Raw genomic sequence first — 19283 nt, 5'->3', positions numbered from 1 at the left:
TCGCTGATAACATTTCTTTACCTTAGCATATTTTGCCTTTGGAGCACTAATGTATTTAATCTGTCCTTTATGAGATTCTTCTCAAGCATGTAAATGATAGCGTCGGAAAATTAATCTCAGACCCAATCCATAGCTATTTGTCAAAGGCCAGCATTACATTTTTGAGATCACGCATGCCATTCTCATCACTCCTCACTGAAAGAAAGACAGGTGCAGCCAGTGTAGCCATTAAGTATTAATCGAGTGTGCTCCTTCACAATTTGAAATCCAATTGACTTTTTGTAGCACGGTGGCAGGAAGAGGGGGATAGAAGGATCGCTCTCGCTGTTAGGAGAGACAGCTGTGTCTTGAACTGCGGCACATATCAGTGGAGCTTTCAGATGACAGCAGCCCTTGGCGGTATGTAGTGTTCGCCAGGAGCAATTACAGCTTTATATGCCACCATATTTCTGTTCAAACTCTTATTTTAAATCCTTCTGGGTTTTTGATGTTGATACATCGAATTGATCCTGCATTCTGTTCGCATCTCAAACACACCAAAGGAGACACTCTGAAACGTGCTGGCAGTAGTTGTATGAAAAGAAAAATAAATCTTAACTGTAGCTTTGAATGTTCTTAAAATGAAATCAAATGGAAAAAAAGTAGTAAAAACTAAAGACATTAAAATAAAGGCAAGAAGAAGAGGAACTCATTCGAAATATACAGAAATAAACTACTTTTTCGATCACTATGGATTATGTGAATCTTAAAGATGGGAATAAACACATGTAATATGCAACCTGTACAAGAACATAAATCAGAGCTCCTTCACTCATGCGCTAGGCAAAGTAAAATCCCTCATCTTCTAAAAGGCTTTGCATGCAGTAGTGTAATCTTCAGCTCTTAACGTCACAAGATATTACCCATGATAAAATGTAGCAGTTTATCGTATAGTTGCACCTGCTAAGACTAAAATAGTGGTAACTATTGAACAAAATGCAAAGATTCACTTTTAGTAACATTAATAAAAACCAGTTTTAATTTAAGTATGCATAAATCCTATCATGTGCCATGTTTGTGAGTTCACTTTATATTTTCGTTTGATATTTGCTCTCACATTTTGCTGTTTTTCTGTGACTTCAGTGGCAATCACTGCGCCGCTGATGAAAATGCAGAGTGAAAGGGGATTCTAAAGAACAACATAATCCCTTTTTTAGGATGCAAAGCATATTCTAAGCTTTGACAAGTTCAGTGTAGACAAATGTGCATGCTCATTTGAACTGCAGGGAGATCACTAATGCATTTCAGCTGCTGAGAGGCTCTTTGTTTCAATCCCACATCTTTTCATAGGCATTGATTCAGCTGTCTTTAAAAACAGAACATTGGTAAAATGTACTTATTAAAACAAGCGTGTCGAAATCTTTTTAGTTCATGGAACACATACGACTCAAACTCAAGTGGACCGGTAAGATAATTGTATAATATTTTTTCCCTTTTATTTCTTACTTTCTGAAAACACTCACATTTAATCCACTGTCGAATTCCATAGCAGATAATGATCGATCTAAGACAGGCTGAAAGTGTAGTTAAAACCATATTTCTCACGTCAGTCAGTGCCATTATAATCAGGAAAAAATTGTTATTCTCCAACTGCAGCAATTAATTCATAGGAGTATGTTTTTCTGGAACTGTTGTGCCTTTCCAGTTATTTGTGGAAACCATAGATGTGCATTAATAGAAGGCTGGAGGTAAAGAGACTCCTCAGTGCATAACTAAGACGGTATCAGCAACAACAAAAATCATATTCGTTAAATCAGAAATGGTCGAGGTGGGTTCCAAAGCAGCCTGCAGATAAACAGAAGGTGTCTGCAAAGTAAATACCTATATGAGACTTGCCAACTGGATGTGTACAAGGATATCAGCTGAGCCATCAGTTGATGTGGACCGACATTGAGATCAGCTTATCTGCTGGAATTGTGGCTGACCTTTACTTTGTGGCCTCCCTGAACTGATACTGTGCTATATTTATTCCATTCAATAAGTCTACTGTCAGTTTAAAGAAACGCTACTGCTATGAATCAAAGCAGCTGATACAAATACTGATGTGTTGGTGTGATTTGGCATTACCCCTCACTTTAGTGTAGTATCATAGGCCATTGGTAATAGCTTGGACATTAAGAAGGAAGGTAATGAATTAAACATGTTAAATTAAAGGTTTGCACAACCACTCTCCATAACCAACAGCTTTTAACCAGTGTGCCCTTTGCAAAGCACATTAAAAGTTCTTGTAGAGACATTCAGTGGAATGTGAGCCTGAACTATGCGACTGATACGTAACACCGAACACTAATCTGAGCTAAATTTTCATGTACTGCAGTCTGGTGTTTTACCCAGTTGATGATGAAATCTATGGTTAGTAATACAACATATCCAACAGCCCATTTACACCTTCATTGCATTCTTTTTTTTTTTTCCCATCTCATTCCCGTGATGCCTTCATAGTGTGGATGGAAAACAAACTGAAGTATAATTTTGAGGTAATCAAAGGTTGCATGAAAAACTCGTCAGTTTGATACAGTTTAGTTTAGGTTAAATTGGTTAGTTTAAGGTATTAGTTTTTAGTTGGTGAGGTTTACAGTAATACACTATGATGGACTGGTGTAGCACAGGCTGTGGTGTTTGTCGTCAGGCATCAATTTAAATTTAAGTTCACGTGACACCAGCTTATATCTAGAATAGCTCGGTTGTCTAAATCCACAAAGAGCAGTGATTGTCAGAGCAGCAGCAGCACAACACAAGGAAAACAAGTCTATAAAATACAAATTAGTATGTGACTTATTTAAAAGTAACTCTTTTCCCCATACTGAACTGCTACACCTGCCAAATCCATTTTAACCCCTACGTACGAGCCACCTCTGATGCACTTTCAGAGTGAGAGAATATTAGTTTTTTGCATTGCATTGTTGTCAGCAACCTTAAATTGGCGTGTTTCCTCGAAAGTGCTTACCAAGAGTGCGTCGCTTGTATTATAACTGTAAAAATTTTAAAACTATGGTTATTATTTTTCTTCCTAAATTACTCTGCTGTGCAAAATGAAAGAAGCTAAAGCAGTGTACCACAAGCATTTCATAAATGCAGGTGCACTGAAAACCTTGCAGTCTCTTAGCAACATCAGCGCAGGTAGACCTTTACAAAATCAAGATCCATGAGTCTGCTCTATATGTAATTGTAATATATCTTGCAGCACCCCCGGAAAAGATCCACTGCTAGCGCTCAGCCACAGCATTACAGAAAGGGAGTACACTGAATGAACTCAATGAACTGAGAGCCTTACAAAGCCGTAAAAACAAAAGAAGGTGTCATGATATCGGTCCTCCAAATGATGATGCATGACTTCTGTATCTGGGCCATCAGTTGGTGATTGTTGTTAGAAATGATTCACCAAGTGCAGGGACAGATTCTCTAAAGGTGTTATTATACTCATATCTGCAGGTGCATTATGGATCCAATTTTAATGACTTTTGCTTTTAATTTGATACAGATGAATACTGCGGCAATCTTTTGTCCACCACCTTGCTTTGCCTCTGTGTATCACATCACGGATGAATAGGAAAGCTGCATGTGTGCGTGTCTCACATCCATCTGGTGAGAAGCGCAGCTTTGGGATTTGCAGCTTTGACTCTTTGCATTTTAGGACATAGGTTGCTTCTTGAAAATTTTGCCATATAGGTTATCGGAACGCTAGTGACTTAGCTGGCTCTGGAAAATTCTCCCAAATGGGCCCAGTTAACACAAGTCACATCAGCTGATTCACTCACTCTGCGGTAGGGCCCCACATCTGGTCTGCCCTTGAAGTGAATGACACTGAGGCAAAATCAATTGAATTGGAGGACAACTCGGTCTCTCTCTTTTATGTGTCAAGGAGAGAACTCCTGTTGCATCCAGTCCTGATTGGTCCATCAAGGTCCCAGTTGCCAGGCAACCATCCAGCGGTGTATGGGCCTAGCTGACAGACAGCTGCTAATGAAGCCGAGGTGGTGGGTAGAGTGAGAGTGCTGCAGAAAAGGGCTATGCAACCTCTTTTCTCATGCCTTACACATCTTGAACTACATCTGCAACCCCCAGTTACACTGGTGCTCATATGCACATGTAATCTAATTTACTTCCTGCCCGCATCAAGAGTCCTCGCAGAGTGTATCAACAGTCACGTCTTACACAGCCCCACCTTTTACACCATCACCATCTCCCTCAACACCCAGTGACTAATATTTACGCAGAAAAAATACAGGAGCATCATACTTATATGCTCACACAAGGTTTCAGAGTGCAAAAGAAGTCTTTTTTTATTTTGGAAATGGAGGTGTAAAGACACAGATGGCATCCACGCAAACATGACAAACACAGTGTTGATTGCTGCACATGAGTCACGCTCAGGTCACACATACAGATCCTGCACAGCAAATGTCCCTTCCAATCTGTTTGGACACACTGGGAATTCAATGGGAAATAGGAGTTACAGTCATGTATTTTCCATTTATTTCCAAAAGCCACAATTTGTCACAGTAAAACACTGGGCAAATGGGGTGTGTACATCTTTTTTTAAGCATGCTTGTGCATGTAAGATCAAATGGTTTCTTTATGCTTGAAGTCCTGTAATAGTTCATGGGTGTAAAGTTTAGTGTTGCACTTTATTGTGTGCTTCAGTGCTCTACATGCTGTCACACATTTTGGTAATGCCTGAAAAAATACTCCATCTATGTGCATGTAATGTGCCCTCACTATGCCCCTCTGCAGAGCCTTTAAGGTGCCACTCTTTGTATCCACTGGAAGAGCGATTCCAACCTGCAACGGTCAAGGTGCAAACAACGGAAACGTCGCATCTCTGAGCAAATCTCAACACACCAGAGTCTTTGTTCCAACCCGTGCTTCAGTGATGAAAGCACTCAAGCAATATGAAGCAGTTCATTTAGAATTGCATTAAAACAAAAACACACACACTTGAAAACATACAAAAAGTTGTACTTGAAAATGTGTCTGCAGTTTTGAATGGCACTCATCTTTTAAGGAGTGACAAAGTCCACATTTGAAAGTTGAAGGGAGGGTGATGAAAGGTGCAAGTTTTCCAGTCAGCAAATATTGGTTTGTGTCTTGTTTGGGCTTTGGTTTTGTTTAATTTTTACTCAGATTAATTTTGTTGGACCCGCTTAGTTTTGCTTTTGCTTGTTGGATTGGTTTAGGTACAAAAAGCTTGGGTTCAGAGGAAGACAATGGTCTGGTTTAAGCTCTGTACTTTTTAACCCTTCCTGAAAAAATGAAAGTTACCCACTGCATTCAAACGTGGCGCTAATGGGTCTTTACCAACATTCATATGTATGATGAGAGCCTCATTTCTCCAGTGTGTGACATTATCAACAGTCTTTGTTTTTTGGTAGCCCATCATTGCCATGAACATCAGTGGTTCCAACTTGACTGCAGAAATTTTACTTCCACCAGCACTAGTCTTGATTTGGTGGAAATGTGTGGAACCAGGTCTGAACCAGGCCCCGTTGCAGTGGGATATGCAATATTCAGTGTCCTGTGAATGAGAACCAGCTAGAAAAGTGATCTCAGTGTAATCAATAACATAGTTATAATGGCATCACAGTAGGAAAAAAAATCAAATGTATTTAATCTTCCTCAGTAGTTCTGGTAGCAGTCACAGATGACAGTCATAGATGAATATATATCATAGTGTACATATGCGTGGACTATGTAGCCACATGACAGTTAAAGAAAGTACGTGTGATGAACACATGTGGATCATTTTAGGACAGTAGTCAAATTCTATTAGTCTGCTGCTGTTGTTGAACACAAACACTTCTATCAAGAAGAGTTCTCTCAGGAAAGTGCAATTTCTTGTTAATACAATACTACGCAGAACATGAAATTATTATTAAAAACAACTTTTAATACATGACAAAATATTGTACACCCCTGTGCAATTGCACAGACAGCTTTTGTTTTAATTTGTAAACAGTCAGCCAACACATTGCAGTCATTCTGAGTCAGCCTGCACCCATGAATGCAGCTCGTCTGTGACATGTCTCTTTGGTCCAGTTCCCAAGTTTTCCAAAAATTATGTATTGAAATACTGATGGCATGGCTCCCCCACGCATAGCAAACTGACTGTCTTATTGCAGTTTTCATGCAAGTCTTTTTGAAGATGGCAGCTGACTGCACGTGGTCGTAGACCTGCTCCCTGTCTTCGAAACAACAACTATTTCAAAGGCAACAAGACGTCAAGTTCATTGCACGTGCAGTAGTTTTGGTTTGTGCCTCAGTCTCAAAGTGCTGATTTCCCTAATGTGACCCTCTGGTGGTACCTGATTTTAATAACAGAAAAACATATGGATTCTACTGCACGAATGTTAATATTTTTCAAACTGCTCCAATCATGTGAGAAAAGATATTTCGGTAAACAACGCGATTCGGATGGATGCTGTAGTGGTGGAGGCGCTGAAACAGCAGGCTGCGATGCAATGCAGCAGGCACTGTCATGTCACAGGGGGAGAGGGGAAATTTTGCAGCTTAAATAGACCACCAAACTGGAGGGTATGTTTGATATATCACGCGAGGAGAGAGGGATGTTGCAAGGGTATGACACAGCATAGCTCTGGTTGTTTGCCTGAAAAACTAGTACGAAATCGAGTATAAAATCGAATTAAAGGATGGCTCTTAATCTTCTTTCTAGTACCTACTATATGCCAACTGTGATTTTGATGCACCATTGCTTTTAATAGAAGCTAAATATATCGATTATGTTCAGTATTATTTCTGTCTGCTTATTAGACCCGTCTCCTTCCACGTTTTGAAATCTGCACCACAGACACCCAGCTTGTTGCATTATGTCTGACATCTTCCACATGCTATGAATCCTGATATGTGGAATAAACAAGATTTTCTGGTCCCTTGGTAGATATGATCCTCCCCTCAAGGTCCTCCAGCAGTGTGTTCAGGCAACATCTGATTGATGGCGCTCCATTAAGGTTTTATGAGGCCAATGTCAGAGGGCCGTGTACTCTCACCTGCAGCGATTCTTATATTTTGGAGGAATGATAGACCACATGTCTGCCATGTCATGGGAATATGCAGTGAGGGAAGAAATAGTTATCCTATAAGAGAAGCTTGAATTTTTTTCTTTTCTTTTATTTACAGATTAAAATTCATCAAAGATATTTCAGTGTTTCTATACAACTACAAAATATAGCCCCCTGATTGTCTTTGAGCTCTTAAACTCACTCTGACTTCTTATCTCACAGATAAAAAATGACTTTTTAAATTGTATAAAATGCCAGAGTGGCCCCCACCCTGCTGGCTTGTATTATATTGTCCTCCTGAATATTGCGCTCTCGTTTTCATAGGCAAAGTGTCTGGGTCCTGCTCAGAGGCCAAATAGGCAGCGCACATAAATAATTCAAGCTAGCAGTAGCAAATGCAGGATACACTTAGTGTCCTGAGAGACCGGAAACCAGCACGTCTCACCAGTGCAAGACTGGTTATTGAGACTGATGCAATGGAAGAAGCTTTGGCGTCTTCCTTTGACAGTACACGAGTTAAATATTTTACTGATAAAAATCTCACGAGTATATTCATGGCAAATATAGAGCTATGAATGCATCTGAGGGTTGTAATTGGTTGGGGTTAAAGAGCTAGATGCAGTGTAGCCTGGTACTAGAATTGCTGTTTGAAGGCAACTAAGCATAAGCTTTTGATGTGAAGCTTTTCATGTCAGAACCGCAGGAATTAACAGCCTCTTGCTGTCCCAAGGGATTGATGAAAATAAAGGTGGGTCAAAACATCAAAACATTCACTTTAACTGGATGAAAAAATGACAGAAAGAAACTGAAACTGAAGAAAACACTGACAGGGTGTTGAATTAATCACTTAATTAAGTGACTTGATAATTAGGAATCATCTATAATGCCAGGGAATCATTCCTTGAATGTGCTGCCAAACAACTTCAGTTCCCCTTCAATGGACCTAAAACTATATCCCTCCTACAGCTTCAGCAACACTGGGCAATCTATTTAGTACTCTCAGCGGAAGTATAAATAACCAGACCAGGCGGGCTGATGAAGTCTTCTAGAAAGTGGAAAAATTTTGTATTAAATAGAAAGGCTAATTAGAAGGAGCCTTCAGGCATGAAATGGGAGTGAAGCCCTGTACAATCTGTGACTCTGTACATGCATGCATACAAAACTGCTGTCGACATGTAATCAAGAGATATCACTGCAGATGGTGATCAGCAGTGGCAGTAAGCAAACAACCAAGTCACTGTTTATTGATGTTTAATTAGCAGGGCCCTGTAGACTTCCAGGTGACTAGAAGAGTGGGGGGGGGTTTTCTATTCAAGTTTTCAGGCTTCAAAATTTTTTAAAATGTTAAATTACAAACATGTTATTTGACCTTTTGTGGTCAATGTCCATGTAGAAACAAGACTTTGTAAATCAAACACACATAAGAAGGGCACCAGCATCGAAAGATTAGAAGCACTTCTAGGGATCGGTATCATGCCCAAGGACACTTCTCAAGGATACTCAGCCACCAAAATTCCAATTAGTGTATGACCTGCTCTGGCTGCTGAGCCACAGCCCCTGTGTGAAGTGATTTTATTATTTTCTTTTCCATAATGAGGGAAATAGGTGCAGGGGAACAGAAGGCCAGGAGAGATTAGATGTTGCACGGGAAAAGGAAGGCTTCTCAGTCTTTTTGAAAAGCTTATCCTGTGACTTAGAACACATCTAGATGGATACAGGTATGGACTTTATTAATTCCACACTGGGGAAATCCATGTTACAGCAGCACAGGGGTCAGAAAAAAAAGTGAATTAGAGATATATTGGAAAACAATCCAACCATCCTCTATCTTTATCAGAGTCACTTGGGGGCTTGAGCCTATTCTAGCTACCATAGGGTGAGAGGTGAGGTACACCCTGGACAGGTCACTAATCTGACGCAGGGCTAACACAGACAGACAAACAACCATTCACACTCACATTCACACCTATGGGTAGTTTAGAATCACCAATTAACCTATCCCCACTAATTGCATGTCTTTGAACTGTGGGAGGAAGCCGGTGTACCCAGTGAGAACCCATGGGGGAGAACATGTAAACTAGAAAGGTCCCCACAGAAAGGCCCCGGCCAGATGGTGGAGTCAAACTCAGGACCTTCTTGCTGTGAGGCAACAGTGCTGTACGACTGTATCACCATGCTGCACTAGAAAACAATGAAAATAGAAAAAGATAAGGTACAGTCATGCCAGCATAATGGTTTTGCTAGGTTTTAAAAAATATAGCAAAGAGAAGTACAAAAAAAAATCAGTCCTCATTGTCAAAGGATAAAATACTGTCATTTTGTCAAAGATGCTGGCTTCTCACAAACATGCAGAAAGTTTCCATCGGTACTAGTCCCATGACTGACATTTAACCACAATGACTAAGCACAAGATTTGTATTGCAGGGTTTTACCGATACTGCAATATTTTCCCAAACCAGTTATTCATATTGTCATGGTCCGTGGGAGTGTCTGGGGTTTTTCCACCTGTAGCTGCTGGTCTCCTGTCCACCCCTTTGGGGTGGAGCTTCCCGCATCTCACCTGGGCCTCGTCAGCAAGCAATCAGCAGGAGGGCTTCTTAAACCAGTGCGACTTGCTACTCCTCGCCAGTTCATTATGTGATCGATGTGGTAACTAGGCGGCACTTGTAAAACCTCCTATACCTGTTTTTCCCTGTGTAACCTTGTTTTCCTTGTGTTTAGAGGTTGTCGTTTCTCATGGTTTGGACTCACCTGGACATCTGTTTCGCCTCCGTGTCTGCTTGCCTGCCAGCCCTACAGTCTGCCATTACATCCAGACACTTTAGAAACTCTCATGGACCTCCCCCCCTCAGAGCTTTTAAAACTCAGATCTGCAAGTAAGGAAAATAAACTCACCAGCTAACATTTCTCAGTCACCTGCTCCTTACCTGTACAATAACTCCTTCTCCGTCTGTTACAGAATCCTCTCATTCCTCTGTCTCTCGCCGTGACCTATTCAGTGACCCAGTTTCGTAGGACCACCCTTCCCTGTTCCAGTCACTTTTTTCCCATTGCCCTTTCTAACTAGGGTCACATGGTCCAAACACTTTCTGTTACAAAATAAACACTCTAGTACATAGTTCTACTACGTGTTTTGGTGTCTGCATTTGGGTCCACTCCTTGGGTCAACCTTCGGTTCATGACTCATACATACTATGCCCTAAACAGAAGCATTATTTTCATTGTCAAACCTAACCAGCAAGTTAAAAGGAAAGTAAAAAGTGAGAAAAAACAAAACACATAACAACTGTAACTCACTCACAATATCAGGGAAATCAGCCAGGTGGACTTGATAGATTCAAAGTTGGGAACAAAGATGAACAGCTCTGGATTTGAATTAGAATAAAATAGAATAGAATAGAATAGAATTCAACTTTATTGTCATTGCACATGTCACAAGTACAAGGCAATGAAATGCAGTTTGCATCCATCCAGAAGTGCTTTAGCAGTAATATGGATATATTACAGAATATAGATCTATTATAGATGTGTTACAATGTACACCGTATGAAAGTATGTTATGAATATACTATAACTATAAGTATGTACAGGCTATAACTGTAGTGAGTGTACAAGCTATGTACAGACTATGAACAAGTATATACAATTGCGAGTATTAATAAACAGTTATAGAACTATAATTATTGTATCGTACAGCATGATTGTCTATACAGCATTTACAGTAGCGCAGTTGAGATCAGTGAGATATATGGATAAATTATACAGTAGTTATATAAAGTGCCAGTAGTTGTAAGTTGTGGTTCAGTCCATGTTATTATTGTGTGTATAAGGGTACAGTTGGCCATTTGTTTGTTTTTTCCATTGTGTGTATGTTGTGTATGTGTATGGTCGTGAGTAGGGATGGGTATCGTTTAGGTTTTATCCGATACCAGTACCAAACTGGTACTTTTGAAACGGTGCCGGTGCTTAAACGGTGCTCGAATCGGTGCTTAAAGAATGGAGAACACAAAATTGGTCCTAAAACCTCTCATGTTCAGCGTTTTTTTGTAAAAAGATAACAATGTTAGCCTTTTCTGCAGCTATAGGGGATTCTTTGGGCCTTGACTCACACGTAAAATCTCTGTCTCGTTCCTGTTTCTTTCATTTAAGGAATATTTCCAAACTGCGACATATGGTCTCCTTAGCTGAACTGGAAAAAATTGTCCACGCATTTGTGTCATCGCGTTTAGATTATTGTAATTCCCTGTTTACCAGCTTGGATAAATCATCTCTTTCTCGCCTCCAAGCTATACAAAACGCAGCAGCCAGACTGCTAACTCGCTCTAGCAAGCGAGCTCACATCACTCCTATTTTATGTTCTTTACATTGGCTCCCAATAGATTTTAGAATTCGTTTTAAAATTATTGTTTTAACATACAGAGCACTAAATGGCCAAGCCCCAGATTATTTATCCAAGCTTCTCACAAAATACACTACTGCTCGCCGTCTCCGCTCACAGACTCAGAGTTTGTTGGTTGCTCCCAGAACACGTCTGAAGACAAAAGGGGACAGAGCCTTTCAGGCTGTGGCGCCAAGGCTGTGGAACAGTCTACCTCTACAACTACGTTTGGTTGACTCTGTGGAATCCTTTAAAAAACAGTTAAAAACTTTACTGTTTAAACAAGCTTTCTGTTGACCAATGCTTTTTACATTTTTATATTTTTTTAATTTACATTTAAATTATATATTGTGTATATTGTGCATTTTGCTATTTATTGTACTGTTTATTTTAATTTCTGTGTGCAGCGCTTTGTGACTACCTGTCTATGAAAAGCGCTTAATAAATAAACTTTACTTATGGCATCACTCTTGGCAGGAAGCAGTGCTTAAACAATGGAAAAAACACAAACTTTGTCCAAAAACCTCTCATGTTTAACTGTTTCCCACTTTTTCTTTGGTCATTTTAGCCTTTTTGGCCAGGGTGAAGGGAGTATCTGCCATCAAACAAGAAGACAGCCGCATGTAACTACCACGGTGTTTGCTAGTTCACCTTACGTGCATTAATTTAATAACGTGGTTAGCCTACTCAACGTAAATGACACACGAACAACATTAAGCTACTCACACAGAGAAGAACGGCTGCTGCTGCCATCATCATCCGTCATCATTTCTGCTACGCTGACAGGGCTAGGGGCCAGGACTCTACTCTTCGGGTTTTTGGGGGATGTTGCTAACTCCGGGTCCGATAACAGGCACCACACCCGCAGTAGATGTGCTCGGTGTGAGGTCTCGCAGCAAGCTATCAAATACGGTGCATTTCTCGGCTTTTAATTAAAGCGCTATGCTTTGGCAGGTGTTTCATCAGATTCGAGGAGTTACCTCCTTTGCACAGTATCACCTTAAAGCACTTGTTGCAGGCTGCTGGGTTTGCATCTTTTGCTGTGAAGTACAGCCAGACTTTGACCGCTTCGCCTTGGGCACTTTTAATCTGTAGCTCTGCTCTAAAAGAACGTACGTACCTGGGCCCGCCTACTATGCTTGCAAAGGTAAAATGATTGGCTAGAATCCAAAGTGTATGACATCTCAGGAAAAAAAAACACCGAAATAAAGCACCAAAATGTTCGCTGCTTTTCAGTCTGGTTACTACCGTTTATGTCACTACCGGTGCCATAATGGCACCGGATACCGGTACCCATCCCTAGTTGTGAGTGTGTGTGTGTTCAGTCCATGAGTTTTAATGTGGGTGAGCTGTCAGGAGGCAGCGTTCAGGAGTCTGACAGCTGTAGGAAAAAAGCTGTTCCGGTACCTGGTGGTCTTTGTCCGGAGGCTCCTGTAACGCCTCCCAGAGGGCAGGAGGGTGAAGAGTCCGTGTGCTGGGTGACTGGGGTCTTTGATGATTTTTCCAGCCCTTTTCAGACACCGCTTCCTGTAGATGTAGATGGCAGGAGGTGGTGCTCCGGCGATGTGCTGAGCGGAATCGCATGACCCTCTGCAACGCCTTCCGGTCCGAGGCAGAGCAGCTCCCCTTTGCCAGACTGTTATACAGTTCGTCAGCATGCTCTCGGTGGTGCAGCGGTAGAGGATGTTTGAGGACAGGTGGTTCTTCCTCAGAGTCCTCAGGAAGAAGAGGTGCCGGTGAGCCTTCTTGACCAGCTTGGAGCAGTTGGTCATCCAGGTGAGATCCTCGGAGCTCCTAAATGAAGTATAAAATGAAGTATAAAAACTAAAGAATATTTCTCCAGCAAATAATTTTAGATATATATTTCAAAAAATAATCCTTCCATCTATTATTGCAAAAGTGAAAGTATGTGGCATGCTGGGTAATATTAATCAAAAACAGTATCAGACTGACTTTCTCCAAGCAACCATTACGTGTTTATTTTCTGGTGTTTTTCTCCAAATCTTGTAGACCGAAACTGTCTGGCTTACAACAGTGATTTTCTTTCTGTCTTTCTCTCTCCAGAGGTCTCCAGAGCTCTGCTTGCTGTCTGTTCCAAGAATCTGACAGATACCCTGGGCTTAGATTACTGCCTAGGATGCCTTGCTATCAGTCACTTCCCAGTCTAAACCCCAGTGTCCCTCTGCTATGAGCCTGGCCTCGCTCCACAGATGAAATTCCAAGTTTGATTCAATCAAGGAAATTGACTCTGAACTGCTATTCTCATCACAGTCACCTAAAACCAACTGTGTGATTTTCAACCCTTTAAAAGAGACAATCTATAAAATACACCCCTTTAAGATTTCCATTGGTCTTCTGTTTGTTGATACTGAACGTATTCAGCAGTATTACAAAAAAGAAAACTTCACAAGTCAATTTTGCCAATGGATGCAATCATTTTAAAGGACAGTATGTCTGAATATTACATGCTATGATGAAACAAATACATTATAGATAGTGCTGAGGCCGCCTGTGGATGCCCCGGACTGACGCATTCACAATCTACATAACCTTTTTCTAATTTCACCCTTTATCTTTATGGTCACAGGACTCTCCTCCCCCACATATCAGACGTTTCCGTTTTTTTTTTTAAAATTCCCCATCCTCTTCCTTTCTCTCATTTGTGTGATTAAATATGGAGGCAGGTATATGAGGAAGATTATGGAAGGGGTTTGAGAGGCAGTGTTAAAAAAGCTAACCTCCAGGATGGAGTCTATTAATGTCTTCAGGTTTTGCTTTTTTTTACAGCTTTAACAATAACAATAATGGTATATCAATAGACTGTATATAAACGATGGATGTAGCCACTGAGACATCACCCACTGGATTTTAGATTGCATTTTGAAGCTTCAACGTTAATGTTTTGGTAAGTAGTGTGTTATAACAAAAAAATAAAGTAGAATTTCATTTACCAAAACTGAAAGAAAAACTTCCGGGATGGTCTGTACAATCTACCAAGCCATGTTGAGCCATTGAGCCAATAGCTACCAAGCCACTGAGTCAAACAATCACAATAAGCTGGCTCCAAAGCTCCAAAGGACACAAACAGCATAAACATGTTGGTGATCCAGTTATGTGGCTGGAATAAGTGGAGGGGAAGGTTGGAAGCAAAAATTAGCCTCACCTCCCAGCTTTCTAACACCTGCATTCTCCTAGCTTAAAGCCTTACCAATTAATCGAAATAAACAAAAAAACATTTAAAAAAGATTTACTTTATTTTTCAAGCTGCCTGATTCCCACTTGACTATAACATAACTTTGAGCTTTGAAGAGCCACAAAAAGACAATTTAATCAATAACTTACCATTTTGTACAATACACCTTTTCATTTTCTTGCCGAGTTACATGACAAGCTTGATGCCACTACTGTTGATAGTTAAAATCTATGAATGTTTGTTGCATTCAGGATAAAACAGCAGTTTGCAATAAGAAAGTATTTAGCTCAGTGCAGTTTTTTTTTAAAAAGCCAGACGCTTTACAATGAAAAAACAAAACAAAATGTAGAAATGATAAAAGCAATCTATAAGTAACATTATTTTAATGAGATCATCAAAATTGTAATAATAATAATATTTATGATTATAATTATAACAACAATAATAATTTCTGTCTTTTAAAAGTTCAGGTGTTCTTTCTTTTGCAGTATTTCCTGGCAGCACCATCAAAGGTAGGATTGCTTACAAGAAGCTGTCTCCTGCTCTGGACACGATCCTGTTATTTTCAAGTATTCATACTATTGTAGTTATCTCTTTGATTGGTTTTATGTTTGAATGTGACTTGACTTTGTGCTGCCAGTTAGATCAGTATGCATTGCTTTAAGGAACCTTAGTTTTCTTTTGACATACTTGTGATCAGCCAGCCGTGCCAAGGCAACTGCCTACATTATGGGACAGAATGCCTTTTAGTGCTGGAAGTTTAAGTTTTTTATTGTGAAGTCAGCAAGGGGATTTAATATTACTGTACTATAAAAGTGCAGCAGTGAAAATGTTAAACGTGAAGAAACATCTATAGCCTGTCGTGGATGTTTCTGCTTGCCCAGAGCTAATCAATAAGTAATGTAATTTAATGAGGTAATCAAAATTGCTCCTTTACTTATTGGGTTTTTACATTTGTGACCCATAATCTCAATTTTAAAAGCAACCTTCCCACAACTAGTGTAAGTTCAAGTGCTTCCTCCGTGTCACTCAGGAATCATAATTTCCAATAACTGACTTCAAACTCATGTCCTGTGTTTCTTCCTTGAGAGCTTCAAGGTCACCAGAAAGAAGAAAGCTGAAACATTTTATTGTTCTGAATATTCTCCTTTAATCATAGCAAATCAAACTCCACTGACACATTGTATCATTGCATTCATATGATGTTAAATTATAAACCTCTCAGTCTCCTGCTTTGGCCTAAAGAGTCCCCTGACTTTGCAGTGATCCAAATAGTTGGCTGTGATCCATGATTTTTAGCCAGCACAGTGCAGAGATTGAAGCTCGCTCAGGGAAAAAGACATAGCTCTGGGGATGGGATGAAATCGACTTTCTCCTCATTAACAGCAGGATAACATATAGAGAATCAAAGGTCAGCTGGAGTGGCCAAGCTGAATGTCAATAACCCACACGGCATAGACACCCCTAGTGAAGCCTGTTAAAGAATCCACAGCATACCTCTCGAGATTGCCTCTGATGACACGACCACAGCTTAGGAGCAAATCTGTAAAGCCAGCTGTTCAGACAGATCAAACCAGGTGATTTTAGTGAATCTAGAAGAGCAAAATTGCACAGCCTTCTGGGAGATCCCAGTCCTGTGAGTATGTACAGTAGACAAGAAGAAGTTAGATCGTGTGCGCTTATCTGTTCACCTGTACATATTTGAGTCCTCATTTCAATTTTTCTTTCATGCTTTGCTGCCCCATGATTTATTCATGACTACTTTCTGGTGGAACCATCCTCCCAGGAAGGCCCGGAGGAGAATCAATAGAGGCTGGCAAGAAGAAAAGCTCTCGCTTTTCTTTTCCAAGTTTATCCTCATCTCTTTTTTGCGGATAACTTATTCTATTATATCAGCTCTCAGATGCAGAATACCTTAACTCCTACTTGTAAAGTCTGCTTCGGCAGTTTCTTGATAACTTTAATGTAAAGGCTTTTGTTTGCAACCCAGACTGAGGACTGCAGTCAGTAAAATTTAGAGGTGAAGGGTGCTATCTCTCGTATCTTGAGATAGTTATGGTCTGAGACTGTGATGCTTTTATTTTATTATTATTTTTTGGTTAAAGCTGGCACTTGAAAATTACATGTCGGTGTCAATAAAGCCATGTTCACACCTTAAATTTGAGCAATTTTAGGAGAATTGGGTGTCAGATATTTTCCACAGCTACCCTTTCGTCTGTCTTTCTTGTTCTGTCACAACCTTCTTTCCCTGAAGTAACTGAAATAAAATCATCGCATTAAACTAAACAGAAGCATATTCATAACCCAGTCTTTGTCATTTTCAAAATGCAAGCAGAAAATACATTCATCTGAATGAAGTCTCTGATACAGCAAATCCTTTGTGGAATCCCCATGAAACGAATATACTGTAAGCTTGTGATTTTTGGGTATCCCCAGTGCAGCTCTTTGAGGACTTGCTGCTGTCAGCATGCATTGATAGCAGTCATTTGATGCCTCTGCTGTTTCACAGAAAGCACAGAAAATGCTTGCTCTGAGAAAAAATGGTTGAACTACTGACGTTCTTTCTTTTATTTCATATACTGCTTTGATATATGTAAGGATAAATAAGAAAAATAGACATCAGATACTGAGGTTTTGCTATGAGTTGGCAAAAGTCCACTGTATGTGAAAATGAGTAGGCAATAGAGTCTGTCAATTTTATCTCAAATATCACACGTAGTATTGATTGCGGATATGTATTACCATCTATCCGCAAGCCTATGCGTGCTTTATTTTGCCAGGCTGGTAGTCTAACATACTGAAGATGGACAGGTGGACAACCAGAGCGTCCATCAAGTTAGGCAGAGCAGACAGAGATGGAATTCGAACAGCTGTGTTATTGATCTGAGACTATGTTCGGTGACAGCTTGTCAACTTGTGAGACCAGCGCTGAGATTGACAGCAAGGACACTGCATTTCAGAATATGAGTATGTGTGTGGTTAAAGAAAATACTATATATTTTTAAAGGTAATATTTCATTGGGATGAATAAGAAACTGAAACACAGTTGAATTATTTTGCAGCTGAACACCAAACATCAGTCCCACACTTTCTTGATTTATAATAAGTGAGCTAGTAACAAGGAATATTTTTACAGCCTTCATACATACATAAGCAACACTTATTAAGTAAAAGCCAAGCTTTCAGTCAAATGTGGAAAAAGTAGTGATTCTGCCATAAAGAGACTCTGTAAAGGAGTGAGTCGGCACAGTGGGTCATTGTAAAAAAGCAGGCTTTAAACTGTGTAGGCTGAGGGGCAGGCAGAGAGAATTGGAGACATGACTAAACTGGAATTAGGAAGGAGCTCTTGTCTGGATCACAGCAGCAGGGAGGGAATAAATGTACAGAATTAATATTTAAAACACATTCCATAATTCAGTCCCACTGAAAAATTCACCTGGCATCCAAAATATGTCTGTCTGGATTTAGCATAGCAATATTTTAATAGCTGGTGGTAGTGAAAGGCAGATATCCCTTGAATCTAAACCAGTCTTAACTCTTTGTATAGTCAAACCCATCTTAAACACCAACAATAAAGCCAAAAGGTCTAGAATTATCAAAAAAATATATTAAGGTCTAAAGCTTAGCATAACTAAGGTGGTGACACCACATACACTCACCAGAAACCCAATTTTGCTTTCCAAACTGCTTTAAATATTCTTGGCACAGTTTCAACAAGGTACTGGAAGCATTCATCACATGTTTTGGTTAATATTGACATGCATTATTCTGCTGGAAGAGGCATCAGAAGATTGGAACACTGTTGACATAAAGGCACAGACATGCTCAGCAACAATGCTCTAAGCTGCCAGGTTTAAATGATGCTCACTAGTACTAGCACCAGTGATCCCAACGTGTGCCAGTCCTCCACAAATATCCTCCACACTATTACACCACCAACAAGAAACAATCTGAACCGCTCATACAAGTCAGGATGGATCCATGCTTTTGTGTTGTTTACACTAAATTTTGACCCTACCATCTGACTGTTGCAGCAGAAATCTGGACTCATCATACAAGGAAATGACTATACATATGTCCATCCTTCCTTTCTATACCAAAGCACTCCGATTGAATACCAATAATGTTCTCACATATGGTAAAGTTACACTTCATTCACACTTAAAATGTTACACCTTTTCTTTATGGGAAACAACACAATATATGCCCAGCCAAAACATGACTCACTACTATTCTGATCAGGTTTGTGTTTCTGTAAAGAGGGCTTCTTTAGTCTTAGAATTAGAGATACAGTGAAAAAGCAATCTTAGTGATTATTATTGGCATTTTACCTTTTATCTTCAGTTACATCACAAGGCAGGGTGTTACTCAAATGTCGGAAAAATCAGGTAGAATATTAATTTTACTTCTGGATTTTGAGATTGAACTTAAATAAATATCATATAATCCAATCCTGACAAGTTTCATTTCATATTTGTGTTTTGTAGCAGCAGCACGATGGTGCAGAGGTTATCACAGTCACCTCACAGCAATAAAGTCGAGGTTCTTATCTTCCTGAGCCCTTTGTTCTCCCAGCGCCTGGTAGGTTTTCTTCTCCAGGCCTTCCTGTTTCCTCCCCTAGAGTAATGTATGCATGTTAGAGTACATTTTGAAGTTA

The 19283-nt window shown here is 39.9% G+C and overlaps 1 long non-coding RNA gene across 1 annotated transcript in view; it reads left to right on the top strand.

The window, feature by feature from the left end:
- The window catches only part of LOC102079220 (uncharacterized), a 52543-nt gene extending 42452 nt beyond the window's left edge, over window positions 1–10091 (top strand). The window contains exons 3-4 of the long non-coding RNA XR_003214458.1: window positions 9777–9931; window positions 10015–10091. This is a non-coding gene — a long non-coding RNA (uncharacterized LOC102079220). The remainder of the gene's footprint in view (window positions 1–9776; window positions 9932–10014) is intronic.
- Window positions 10092–19283: the final 9192 nt, after the last annotated feature.

Source organism: Oreochromis niloticus, linkage group LG17 (assembly GCF_001858045.2).
Source record: "Oreochromis niloticus isolate F11D_XX linkage group LG17, O_niloticus_UMD_NMBU, whole genome shotgun sequence".
NCBI lineage: Eukaryota > Metazoa > Chordata > Actinopteri > Cichliformes > Cichlidae > Oreochromis > Oreochromis niloticus.
Note: the sequence above shows the minus strand (reverse complement) of the source record. Positions and strands in the feature narration are given on the sequence as shown.